The 12,856-nt window shown below is 42.2% G+C and overlaps 1 protein-coding gene across 1 annotated transcript in view; it reads right to left on the reverse strand.

Moving 5' to 3' along the window:
- The window catches only part of LOC120517461 (sialoadhesin-like), a 76,967-nt gene that overhangs the window by 29,689 nt on the left and 34,422 nt on the right, over positions 1 to 12,856 (reverse strand). The window lies entirely within an intron of this gene.

The raw sequence follows: 12,856 nt of genomic DNA on the forward strand, positions 1-12,856 counted from the left end.
CTGATGAGCCCTTGTGGGCAGTTCTTCCACCACACCTGGAAGTGCTACTGGAAATAAATCATCAAGCACCTGGAGCACTTCAGGGTGCCTTATTCAAGGAGCCAGCAGACACTACTTGGGGAGCCAGAGTCAGGAGGAGTGGAGGAGAAAAAGACAATGAAAAGAAGTAAAGGAAAGAATTGTGTTGTGCTTTGGACTGTGCTAGACTTGTGGGAAATGGTGGAAGGTGTTTCCCACGAGGTAAGAGAAAGAAAAAAAACAGTGTGTGCCTTGAACTTGTGGCCCACGCTTGTCTGTGTCAGGTTGAGGAAGCAGTGCCAGCCTGGTGGGTCCACTATATATATATATATATATATATATATATATATATATATATATATATATATATATATATATATATATATATATATATATATACACATATATATAGTGACACCAGAGGGCGTTGTTGCTCCTCAAACCACGCAGACAAATGTCCAGGACACCAGGTAAAAGTACCCGAAATAATTTTTATTTCTTCTTTCTGATGTTGTGCCACAGTAGACACCACAATCACCACCATAAATCAATAACAATAATCACAAATAAACAAATCCTCCACTCCTCCCAGCAGCTCCGTCACACTCCCTCCCAACTCTGGCTCAGCCTGCTGGGTTTCCCAGAGTCCTTTAAATAGTTCTTGGATGGAAGTGCTCCTGTCCTTCAGTCCATGTGATTCCACATCACTTCCGATTTATATTTTTTCTTCAGCCCGGAAGTAGTTCTGTTCTTCCATCCCCGTGACTTGGGAGTACTTCCGGACTATACAGGAAATAAAAATCCCCTTGTCTTCCTGCAGCGTCCCACGGTGGCCCCCAGGGTCCCCAGCAGGGCTGTGAAATCAAACTCCATCTCCCATGGTGCCCTGCGGGAATCCTGGACATTTCTATGCTGCAGGGGAGATGCCATCTAGCAGCCTGGATGTGTCGGCTGGGATGAGCTGCCGGCCATTCATCACAATATATATTGAGAGTTATGAACTATTTTGAGACCCTCACCAATGGGCTGCTTGTCCGTCACTGAGGCAGCATCACAGAGTCATGGAGATGGAAACCCTGAAGTACTTCCAGGCTAAAGAAGAAAACAAGTTCTCTATGTGACCCGGGTCAAGGACTGTTTAAAGGAACGTTGGAGACCCAGCAAATGAGCCAGAGTTGGGAGGTAGTAGGACAGAGCTTACTGGGAGGAGTGGAGGAGAGATTTGTGTGTGTTATGATGATTATTATTTTTATTGCTTTGCCTGTGTATGGTGGCGGAGGTGCTTTAGGGCACTACTAAAAGAAGAAAACCAATTAAATATCTTCTTGGTGAATTTACCTTGTGCTCAGTGTGTCTGTCTGTTGGGTTTAAGGGGCGACAGCAACCCCTAGCATTTTAATATATACTGTATATATATATATACAGTCAAACTCAGTTATAGTGAGTTTGACGAGGCCGACACTATTTGCTCGTTATAAGCGGACTTCGTTATAACCGGAAAATGTGAATTTGACAAAATCTAACTCAGTCTATTAAAGTTATAGTGATTTATTGAAAAAAAGTATACATTTAACCCTTCCTGAAAACATACATTAAGTACATTATACTATTTTTTAAGAAAGTCCAAAATATTTTTTTGTTTTAAACTTTGTAATCTACAGTCACGGTTTGCCTCGTAATGCATCCAACGCTTGTTTTCTCGCGCCAGTCCTTTAAAAAAATGCCATCAAACAATGTTGGTAAACTGCGTTCTGGTAAATCCAATATGCCAGCGGCGTCTTCCTCCTTCTTATCTTCATCGTCGTCTTCTTTTTGAAGCAACGCATTTATGATTTCATTTTCAGTAGTAGAATTCTGCTAGTAAGCAATTCGTCGTCCATGTGTTGATAGTCGTCATGATTTACATTATTAATTTCAATATTGTTTAAGCGAATGCATGTAGATAACAGCAATTCGTCCTCTTCTTCAGAAATATCAGATGTTGATTTCCTGAAGTGGTTCAAGTCATCACATTGTTCGAGGCAATAGATATAGAAATGTATTGCATATTGAAATTTATTCCACTAAGTGGCTCGCCAAAGTCCAGGATGTGGTCGTAATAACCGAGATTTCGCTCATTTTAACAGGACAAATTCACATGCGAATAGCTGGTATATCTTTGAAAAACCATTTTTTTAAATTATAACCAAGAAATCGTTATAAGCAAACTTGTTAAAACCGAGCTTGACTGTTTATGTATGTATACCTAACCCTCACCCTAACCTCCCAATTCAGTAAATTCTTCTAAAATTAAAAGTAATACTGATACTTGGTTGCAAAATGCACTGGGGTGTTAAAAGAGCACTATACAAGATTATTGCAAACAATTACCAGTAGCAGATGAATTGGCTCAGGCTAAAGCCATATCTATGGCAAAGAAAAAATATAGGACAAAAGTAACGGCCTCTTCTCTCATTTCCTTCAGGCAGCATATTTTCACTAGCTCTAAAAAGCAACCAGATTTGCCTCTCTCGGAGGATCAGAATGCTTTCTGGGTGTCGTCCTCAGATGTGGGGGGATCGATGTCGGGAATAGTCTGTTCCTCAAAATTTACAGTCTCTGACCCTCCTGATTTGGAGAGACGTCTGGACACGAGAGAGGTAAACAACAATAAAACTGGTTCTTCTGTTTCATCAACGCCGATCTCTATGGGTGGGCCTGATAAAATACGGAAATGTTCTTTGGTTTCAGATTCTGCACGCATGGAGACACAGTATAATATACAGGCAATCGAAATTGAGGAAAAATGTTTGTTTACAACTCAATTTGAAAAGAAAAATTCTTCACCTATTGGGGCAAATATGATGATTGATCTCTCCGAAGAGTCCTCTGAGGAGTTGATTGATACTGATAACCCCAGTACTAATATTAGCCATCGTGAGGGTTTGGCCTCCATACGTGCAGACTTTGACACTAAAACATTGGTTTTAGCAGATAGCACTCTTGCCAATTTTCATGACAGGATGCATAATAATTTACACCTGATTAGTGTCAACAAAATGACATTGTCAGCATTGTTGCGGCATCTCAATAAAAGCCCTAGCACTTTAGGGGTAAGGAGAGTCGTAATCCTGGCAGGCCTCAACAGGGGCCAAATTGCAAATTCAGTGGACAAAGATTTTTCCAATTTTACGGAGTATTTTTGTATATACCCAAATATTTTTGGCACAGGTTCCGCTCACGGCAGATCCGGTAATGAAGAGAAAATGATTCCAGTTCAATGAGCACCTTCTGAGGTGTGATATGACGAGAGTGATCCTCACTCCTAGATTTAAATTGTATAGGGAGGTTGATCACCCGGATCGCATTTGGGTCATGAACTGGTAAATTATTGGATGAATTAAACATTGAGTAGCATATAGTGTGCTGTCTGGAGGGAGTGACGGATTTGGAGATTTTTTTTGTATTAGACTTGGATAGGGATTGGGTTGATAAGCCTTATTCTTATTGTTTGTAGTGTTTTGTCTTTGGTATAAATGTTGTTCTTTTTCTTTTTTCTGTCTTTAGAGGTCTAGCCCTCGCACACACCCTGAACTTAACCCCAGGGAGGTAGGGCCCTAATCTTAAGGTAGTGGAAGGGGGCCACCCCTGGGGGGCGAAAATAAATGTGGGGGAGAGGGTTTAGTTTTGTTTTGTAGTTTGTTGAGTTGAATATAAAATTCGGATAAGACCCTGATGTTAAGACTCAGAGGAGGGTCAATTTCAGACGCTGAATTATTGGTTTATGTTTATATTTTAGGATCTACTCCTCACTTTTACTCTAAACCTAACCCCAGGGAGTGAAGCAACTAAAGGCTACGATCAAAGTGGCGCACCTGATATTATTGATCTGGACTTTCAGAAAGCATCTGATAAGGTGCCACTTGGGAGGGTGGGCATCAGACTAAAAGAAATGGCAGTTCAGGGTGTGGGGAGTAGGTGGGTGGAGAATTGGCTCAGACAGAGGAAGTAAAGGATGTGAGGAACCTCATCAGAATTGGGTGATGTTAAGAGGATATATAATAATCATTTCAATAGGAATACAAATAACAAGCTGGTTGCTTATTTACTGAAATTCATTGAATGTATTTATTTATTTATTGGATTATTTATCTCAATGTATTTAATGGGGTACGTGCACCTTTTACACCAATCTACTGCTGTCTGTGTGCGTCCTCGCTTGCCGCAGCCCATCCTTTGGTTATGTTCTCAGGTGGCACAGGTTTAAGAGGCTCCAAAAACGGTTTCTGGGACAGTGGAGCCGAGCCGCAGTGCAACAGTGACTTGTTTAGAAATGGATCTGAATTATATGACATATGGCGCTGGCTCGTTTCTCTTGTTTCAGGACGGCATCGATATGTCACTACACCTTCATTGTAATATGGTTGGCACACGGTTACAAGTTCAGGCTCCCTTCAAAGTCCAAAAGGTGACTTTTAGGTGTGTTCTCATATAATTCAAGAGCACCTACTGCAATAGCCGTGTCTGTCTGTCTATCTTTCCTTCTGTATATAACATGTCAGCCCCCAGTAAACCATTCTGTTCAAATGTGATACACTTATCCTTTAAAGAAATGTGTCAAACCAGTTCAGTTTTTGTGGAGATAATTGAAATGGATGACATTGTACAATGTTTTGAAATTTCAAAATCTCCCATTAATGGCGAATATGCAGACTCATTCATCTTAAAGCAGAGAAGCGTCCTGTGCGACTTCAACTTCAAATGAGTTTACTGTTTCCACTTTACCTCATCAGTGGTTGGTTGCACTTGTATATCTTGTATATTTTCTTCTTTTATTCGTCTGACAGACACCGGATGCCCAATGGGCTCATTCACGCAAGCAGCTCATACAGCAGCACGTTCTCCTGCTGCTTTAGGTAAGCTAACCGTTAAAGTACCAATAAAAGTTGTTTGTTAATATTTTGAAGACATAATTGTATGATTTGTGACATTTTAATTGAATTTTTGCTTTGTCTTTTTCCACGTTTATAAAACACATGACTGCGAAATGTGTGGAACCCCGACCGATGCATCACGTTATTCATTTTTCTCTCACAGTTACAGAGACTCCCTGATTGGTGGACTCTTTCACATGACTGCTGGTCAAACCTGAGATCAAGCCAAGTATGTCCAGGTTAAATTTGGCAGCATCAGCGCCATGTAATATTCTTTAATAGATAAAAACAAGCTTTGTTCATTAGTTACAGCCGAATCAGACAGCTAGGTGGTGATCCATTCTTTTGCTTTCTTCTCTTTCCTTCTGTTTTTCAGTTTGTGTCTCACAGGTTCGTTTCGGTCTCTTGGTATTCCACTTTCTTTCTGGCTTCTATCTTCTTGTTCGTTCCTTTTGACTATTGTTTAGCAAAGAGTTCTCAAAGTCCCCGCAATCCTTAAGCTGACAATAATCCTGTGGGATGTTGTAATTAATCACTTAAATTCAAACAATCATTGACAGCCATGTTTAACGTCACCTCACAAAACATGGATTAAGCGAGATGACTGCGGTAACCAGACTACTGGAAAACTTTCCTTTGACATGGACGTCTCATTAATCCGATTGTGGCAGTGAATAAAAAGCATGCAAGAGACATTGGGGTGCTATCCTCCCTGCTGTATGCTCGGTTTCTTCTTTGATTCACTACAGTGATGAACTCAAGAATTCCCAGGCACAAACGTCCTAAATGAAGACTGAAAAATTCCCACTAGGAGGGGAATTATCACCAAACCCCAGCTATAAACAAAAAGGGCAACAGAGATTTATATTCTCAACAGTACTCTGTGGCAACAATCAGTTCTGAAGAGCACAAAAGGCATAGACGACAATTACCCCAAAAACAAAAAAAAGTCCCAATCCGGAATCAAAGAGGTTAACAGGTTAAGAAAAAAATCCGGTAAATCCCAGTTTGAACTCACCAACTCCAAGAGCACATTCATAAATTGTGAATTTCCCCTTGGGATTAATAAAGTATCTATCTATCTATCTATCTATCTATCTATCTATCTATCTATCTATCTATCTATCTATCTATAATGAACTGCAAGGGACTGTGGGCAGTCCCTTGATGGTGATGGGCAGGTGGTCCGCATCTTGGAAGACCATCCACAAAATACGTTGAACATAAAGGAAGATACACAGATACATAGAAACTAAATGACCAACAATATTTATATAAACCACGGAATCAAAAATGAACTAAACAGACATAAAAAGGCAACTGAACCTCAGCCAGGATAACAACTACAGGACTATGGAATATGTTTAATGCAAAAATCATTAAAAAGCACGGAAGAACCAGAAGCAGGCCATCTTGTATACAGCATTCCATACAACTTCTAACAAAATGAAAATGTTTCTGCTTCATGCGTGTTCTTTAGATGAATGAGAAGCTGTGGGTTTCATGTCCGTCATGATATGGATTAACGTCGTCACTCCGATGAGACAAAGCAGCAAAACGCCTCCAACAGCAAACCGTATGACGAGGCTGAAATCACCTGGAAAATGAAAGATGACTTAATAAGTGCGGCTACTCGTTCCATTTCAGTTTCCTCACATGACACCCTTTAACGAGGTTAAATGTCACATCAATGATATTGCCCAATGTACTCAGTACAATGAAATTCTGACTTGCATGTCTCCTTAGAACATTTGATAATAATAAAAACATAACACAATACCAACAATGAACACACAAGCACACAACAAGTAGACATAGCATGCAATAAATGACCATCCATTCATCTTCCAAACCTGCTTATCCAAGGCAGGGTTGTGGGGCAATTAGAGCCTATCCCAGTAAGCACTGGGTACAATGCAGGAACAATACTTGGAGAGAGTGCCAGTCGATCACAGTGCAATATCTCTATCTATCTATCTATACGTATATATATTTTCATGCATACGTGTCTGGGGTCCACCTTTTGGGCTCACTGGAGGTAAGCACTACCACTCTGGGACATGAGGGTCGATGTCGCTTTTTGTCCCACAGCCCTGAGGAGCTGCCCATTGAGAGTGGCTATCTTTGCCTCCTGCTATCCCTCCACTATAAAGCTGAGGCACTGCCAGCTGGGGAGAGAACAGACTGAAGACCGGAGCCCCCACTAGAATATGGACTACTTCAGAGACCCTTGAATCCCCTTGTTTTCTATTTTTGAGAGTCACCAGTCCACTTCTTCTCCACTCTTCAGGTATCCTCTCACTTTCCAAGATTCCATTAAACAATCTGGTTAAAAACACCAATGCCATCTCTCCTAAACACCTCCACAGGTATGTCATCTGGACCAACGGCCTTTCCATTCTTCATTCTCTTCATCGCTGTCCTTACTTCCTTCTTGCTAATCCGTTGCACTTCCTGATTCACTATCTCCACATCATCCAACCTCTTCTCTCTCTCGTTCTCTTCATTCATCAGCCTCTCAAAGTACAAAGTTTCAGACTCATTTGTGAGTACGTTTCCATCTTTATCCTTTATCACCCTAACCTGCTGCTCATCTTTCCCAGCTCAGCCCCTCTCTGTAGCCCACCGGTCCTTTTCTTCCTCCTTAGTTTCCAACTTCGCCACCTCTCTCTTCACCTTGCGCCTTATCTCCTTGTACTCTTGTCTACTTTCTGCATCTCCCTGACTATTCCACTTCTTCCTCACCATCCTTTTCCTCTGTATACTCTCCTGTACTTCCTTATTCTACCACCAGGTTTCCTTTTCCTCCTTCCTCTGTCCAGATGTCACACCAAGCACCCTTCTTGCTGTCACCCTTACTACATCTGCTGTAGTTGCCCAGTTGTCTGGTGACTCTTCACTGCCACCCATTGCCCGTCTCACCTCCTCCCTAAACTCAACCTTGCAGTCTTCCTTTTTCAACTTCCACCATTTGATCCTTGGCTCTGCCTTCACTCTCGTCCTCTTTTTGATCTCCAACATCATCTTACAGACCACCATCCTATGCTGTCTAACTACACTTTCCCCTGCCACCACTTTGCAGTCTTCAGTCTCCTTCAGATCAACTCTTCTGCATAGGATGTCATCTACCTGTGTTCATCTTCCTACACTCTTGTACGTCACCCTGTGTTCCTCCCTCTTCTTAAAATACATCTTCACCACAGCCATGTCCATCTTTATGGCAAAATCCACTATCCTCTGACCTTCTTCATTCCTCTCCTTGACACCATACCTACCCATCACCTCCTCGTCTCCTCTGTTCCCTACACCAACATGTTCATTGAAATCTGCTCCAATCACCACTTTCTGTTCATCACTTCAATCAACTCACTACAGAAATCTTCATTCTCCTCCATCGCACACCCAACTTGCAGTGCATATGCACTAACAACATTCATCATCACACCTCTGATTTCCAGCTTCATAATCCTCACTCTGTCTGACACTCTCTTCACCTCCAAACACTCTTGACGTGCTGTTCCTTCACAATAACTCCTACTCCATTTCTCCTCCCATCCACACCATGATAGAACAATTTGAATCCCCCTCTGACCCACATGGCCTTACTCCTCTTCCATTTAGTCTCACAGTAGATCAACCTTCCTTCTCTCCATCATATCTGCTAACTCTCTCCCCTTACCAGTCATACTGCCAACATTCAGAGGTCCTACCCTCAGTTCCACTCTCTTTACTTTCCTCCTCTCCTCCTGGCTCCAGACACGTCTCCCCCGTCTTCTTCGGCCAACAGTAGCCCAATTTTCACCAGCAAGCTGCTGACTAACAGTACTGGTGGCGGTCGTTGTTAACCCGGGGCTCGACCGATACGGTATTGAAATTTGTATTGTTGATTTGACTAAATTTTACACCGGATGCCCTTCCTGACGTAACCCTCCCCATTTATCCGGACTTGGGACCGGCATGAAGAAACACACTGGTTTGCGCTGGGATGTACATAACAATATATACATTTTGTAAAATATGCCATGTTCTTGTCCTTATTTTTTCGCTTTATTTCTTATGTTTCCTGATTTCATCAGCCCTGCTTTCTAAGCAGAGGGTAAAATGGAAAGTTTTGGATATATGAAAAGCGCAGCTTGTAACATGAAGAGTTTGGAGTTGTTATTCAAATCCAGTGGTCTGTGCACAGACCACCAAACTGACAAGGGGGTGGCACCTGTTTTAGCCTTGTGGTAGATTGCCGGCATTTCACTCCGGCCCTCAACCCCAGGCCGCCAGGAGGAGCTCTCACGACAGCATGATCATGCCCCGAGTTCCAGCAGGGCATCATGGACTATGTAGTGTTTATACACAGCCCTGCTGGATACCTTGGGGGCCACCAGGCATCGCTGTAGGGGGGCTCGTAGGCTCTTATGTGCCCTATAACCCGGGAGTGCGTCACGGTCACGTGACAGGAAGAAACGACGTGCTCCCAGGTTGAAGAAAAGGACTATTTACCCTGACCCGGAAGGAATAAGGACTTGTGGACTGTTGGGCAGGAACACCTCCGGGTCAGGGAATATAAAAGGACTGTGGGAACTCCCAGACGATGAGCTGAGTTGGGAGGCAGGGTGGCTAAGCGTCTGGGAGTGGAGGATTGGTTTATTGTTATTGTTATTGTTGTTGTTATTGGAGAATTGTGGAGAGGTGGTGCTTTGTGCACAATTATTATTATAATAAATATCATCTTTGGACTTTTACCTGGTGTCTGACGTATAGTCTGAGGGTACAAGAGTGCGAGAAGCATCTTATTCTATTACAGCCTGTTATTCGTAACTAGCAAAATACCCGCGCTTCGCAGCAGAGAAGTAGTAAGAAAAGGGAAAATTTTAAATATAACGTAAGATGATTGTCAATGTAATTGTTCTGTGACTGTTATGAGTGTTGCTGTCATCAAGGATTTGATTCTCATTATTTCTTTCAATCAAGTTCGTATTTGGAGGACGTGTTGTGTTCAAGTTACATTCCGTGTTTGTCAACCATTGTAAAGATAACAGGATTCATTCATCGAAGTGTTCACTACCCAGATCGCTACTCGTGAATCTAAGATGTTTAAGAGGCATTCCCAGTATTAACTTGTGGATTTGCCTGCGAATATTTAGCGTCATCCTGTCTATGAACTTGTGGAATCTTTGCGAGTCTTTAGAGACAGTGTCTTGTAACGGTTGTCACAAAATTTTTTATTGTGTGCCTTTAACTGTTTCTGCCGCGTGCTTCCTTTTAGAGATTATGTCCCAGTAATTAACCGTCTGTGGGATATCTGTTTAAGAAGAATTGGGGGCAAACTACTGGTAAAGCAAGGAAGACTCTATAATAAGGACGGTTGGGTGCACGTAAGAAGGTGTAACAATAAGATTGTTAAGCCTTATGATAATGTTCCTGCACGGAGGGTTTAGAGAGACACGCTGGGAGAAGTATAGAATAGGGAAGCCTGTGTGACTGCTCTGCTGTTCTCCTTCGTCAATTCTGTGCTTCTGCATATTTGTATGCACCTCTCTAAAGTCAGATTGTCTTCTCTCAGTAATCTTTGTTGCAAACTTGCATCACTGGTTCCGCACACAATTCGGTCACGTATAAGGGAACTTTTAATCTCCCCGAAATTGCATTTGCCTGCTAACACTCTCAGATCTGTGATGTAGTTGTCTATATTTTCTCCCTTTGCCTGATTTCTTGAAAAAAATATGAACCTCTCTACAGTGTCGTTTATTTTCGGGTTGTAATGTTCATCGAATTTACGTATCATTAAGCTCATGGTTAACTCATCAGGTCTTACATCACCGGTCAGCGCCTGACACAATTCTCTGCCGCTCTCTCCAGATAAGAAATAACGGAATAATCTGACCTTAGTGTTTTCCTCTGCCTCCGGCATTGCAAGTTCTATGTATAATCTGAACTCGTCCTTCCATGTTCTCCATGACTTCGCCAGGTCTTTAGCATCGAGGCTTTATACCCTGCGTCTTCTCATTAAACTTGAATCTCGCGAATATCTCGTGCGATCTTGTGATGTCCACGGCTTTATTTAATTTTACCTCAGACCGGCCACTTAAAAGTTTCTCTCGCACTTTCGCTGAGTTTGGGCCAAACACAAGCACAGCCCTTCACCAGCAATTTTAACTCTGTTAGAAAGTGATCAAAAGTCTCGTTTATACCCTGCGTCCTTTCATTAAACTTGTATCTCGTGAATATCGTATTCGTCGTAGGCTTGACAAACCCCAGCAGCAGCGTGTCTGTGAAATTAATTTAAACTTAAGGTTCACACCGTGTGCTTTGTTTCCTCAGTAGCTGCACTTGCACATGAATATGCTTGTATGCGTCACTCGCTTCATATTCTTTTGCTGCCTTCTCGATTGTGTAATGCGTTTTTTGAGCAGGTTTCATTCATCGAAGTGATCACTTCCCAAATCGGTACTCGTGAATCTTAAGATGCTTCACAGTCATTCCCGGTATCAAGTTGTGGATTTACCTGCAAATATTTAGCGGCAGCGTGTCTATGAACGTAATTTAAACTTAAGCTTTACACCTTGCGTTCCTATTGATGTGTCTACAAAGGCTTGTTCAGCGTCAGAGGGTTTCGCAGCAGCTGCACTTATGAATATGCTAAGCACAGTCCTTCACCCACGAATATTTACCTTATATGGGCAGGTACTCAATTACGTGGGAGGTGTGACGATGCGGGACGCAACTCCGCCTCACACGGCGACCGAGCTGCAGGCTATGGACGTATATATGGACGAAAGTAGGTTCCAGTTATGACCGTTACTTGTAGAATTTCAAAATGAAACCTGCTTAACTTTTGTAAGTAAGCTGTAAGGAATGAGCCTGCCAAATTTCAGCCTTCCATCTACATGGGAAGTTGGAGAATTAGTGATGAGTGATCAGTGAGTCAGTCAGTCAGTCAGTGAGGGCTTTGCCTTTTATTAGTATAGATGAGCCAGCGATTCTAGCAAATTTGAATTTAACTGTGAAATTTATGGTTTCACTTGGCAAAAAGAATTGGAAAACTATGCTGTTTTGCAACCAGTGACATCCACTCCATTAACCCAGGAAGAAAAGGATTTAGTTTACAGTGGATTGCAATCACTTTCTGCATTCTTTATTGTGTTGATTTTATTTTAAATGGAGAATGTTGCCGGTTTTGCCTATCAATCTTCACTCAATCATCCATAATGACAAAGTGAAAACATGTTTTGAGAATTCAAACACTGAAATGTCTCATTCATACAAGTCCTTTCATTCAGTACCGTGTTGAAGCAACAATTCCAGGTTAGAGTCTTCTTGGTAAATCTCTGCTCACCTGGATTTGGTCAGTTTTTGCCATTCGTATGTATGGGCTGTCTGAAACTGAAGACCAGGTAAGGAGACAACTGAGGAAGTTACACTCATGAAAAGCTGCAGGACTCTAACCCTGATCCTAAGCCTAACCCTCAAGTTTTAAGGCCTGTACTGACCAACTATGTTGTGTCCTCTGTCACCTGTTCAGTTTGTCCCTAAGGATTCAGAAAGTGTTACTGCTGTGGAAAACAACCTGCATTTTAAGGCGGGAGACTCTTCACCTCAAGGCTACAGACCAGTGGCACTTAAGTCTCACATCATGAAGACCTTTGAAATGCTGGTCCCGGACTGTATGAGTCCTCTTGTGGTAGACCACCTGGACCCACTGCAGTTTGTCAATCAGACAAAAATTGGAGTGGAGGATGCAATTATCCATCTGCTCCACAAAGCTTATTCTCATCCAGACAAAGCTGGCAGCAATGTACGGGTGATGTTTATTGATCTCTCCAGGGTCTTCAATACCACCCAGCCATCTCTATTAAGGAGAAAAGTCAGAGATATGCAGGTGGGTGAGCCTGTGGTGTCCTGAGAGTGAAACATCTGTCAAGCAAACTGCA

This window comes from Polypterus senegalus, chromosome 1, assembly GCF_016835505.1.
Source record: "Polypterus senegalus isolate Bchr_013 chromosome 1, ASM1683550v1, whole genome shotgun sequence".
NCBI classification, from domain to species: Eukaryota; Metazoa; Chordata; class Cladistia; order Polypteriformes; family Polypteridae; genus Polypterus; species Polypterus senegalus.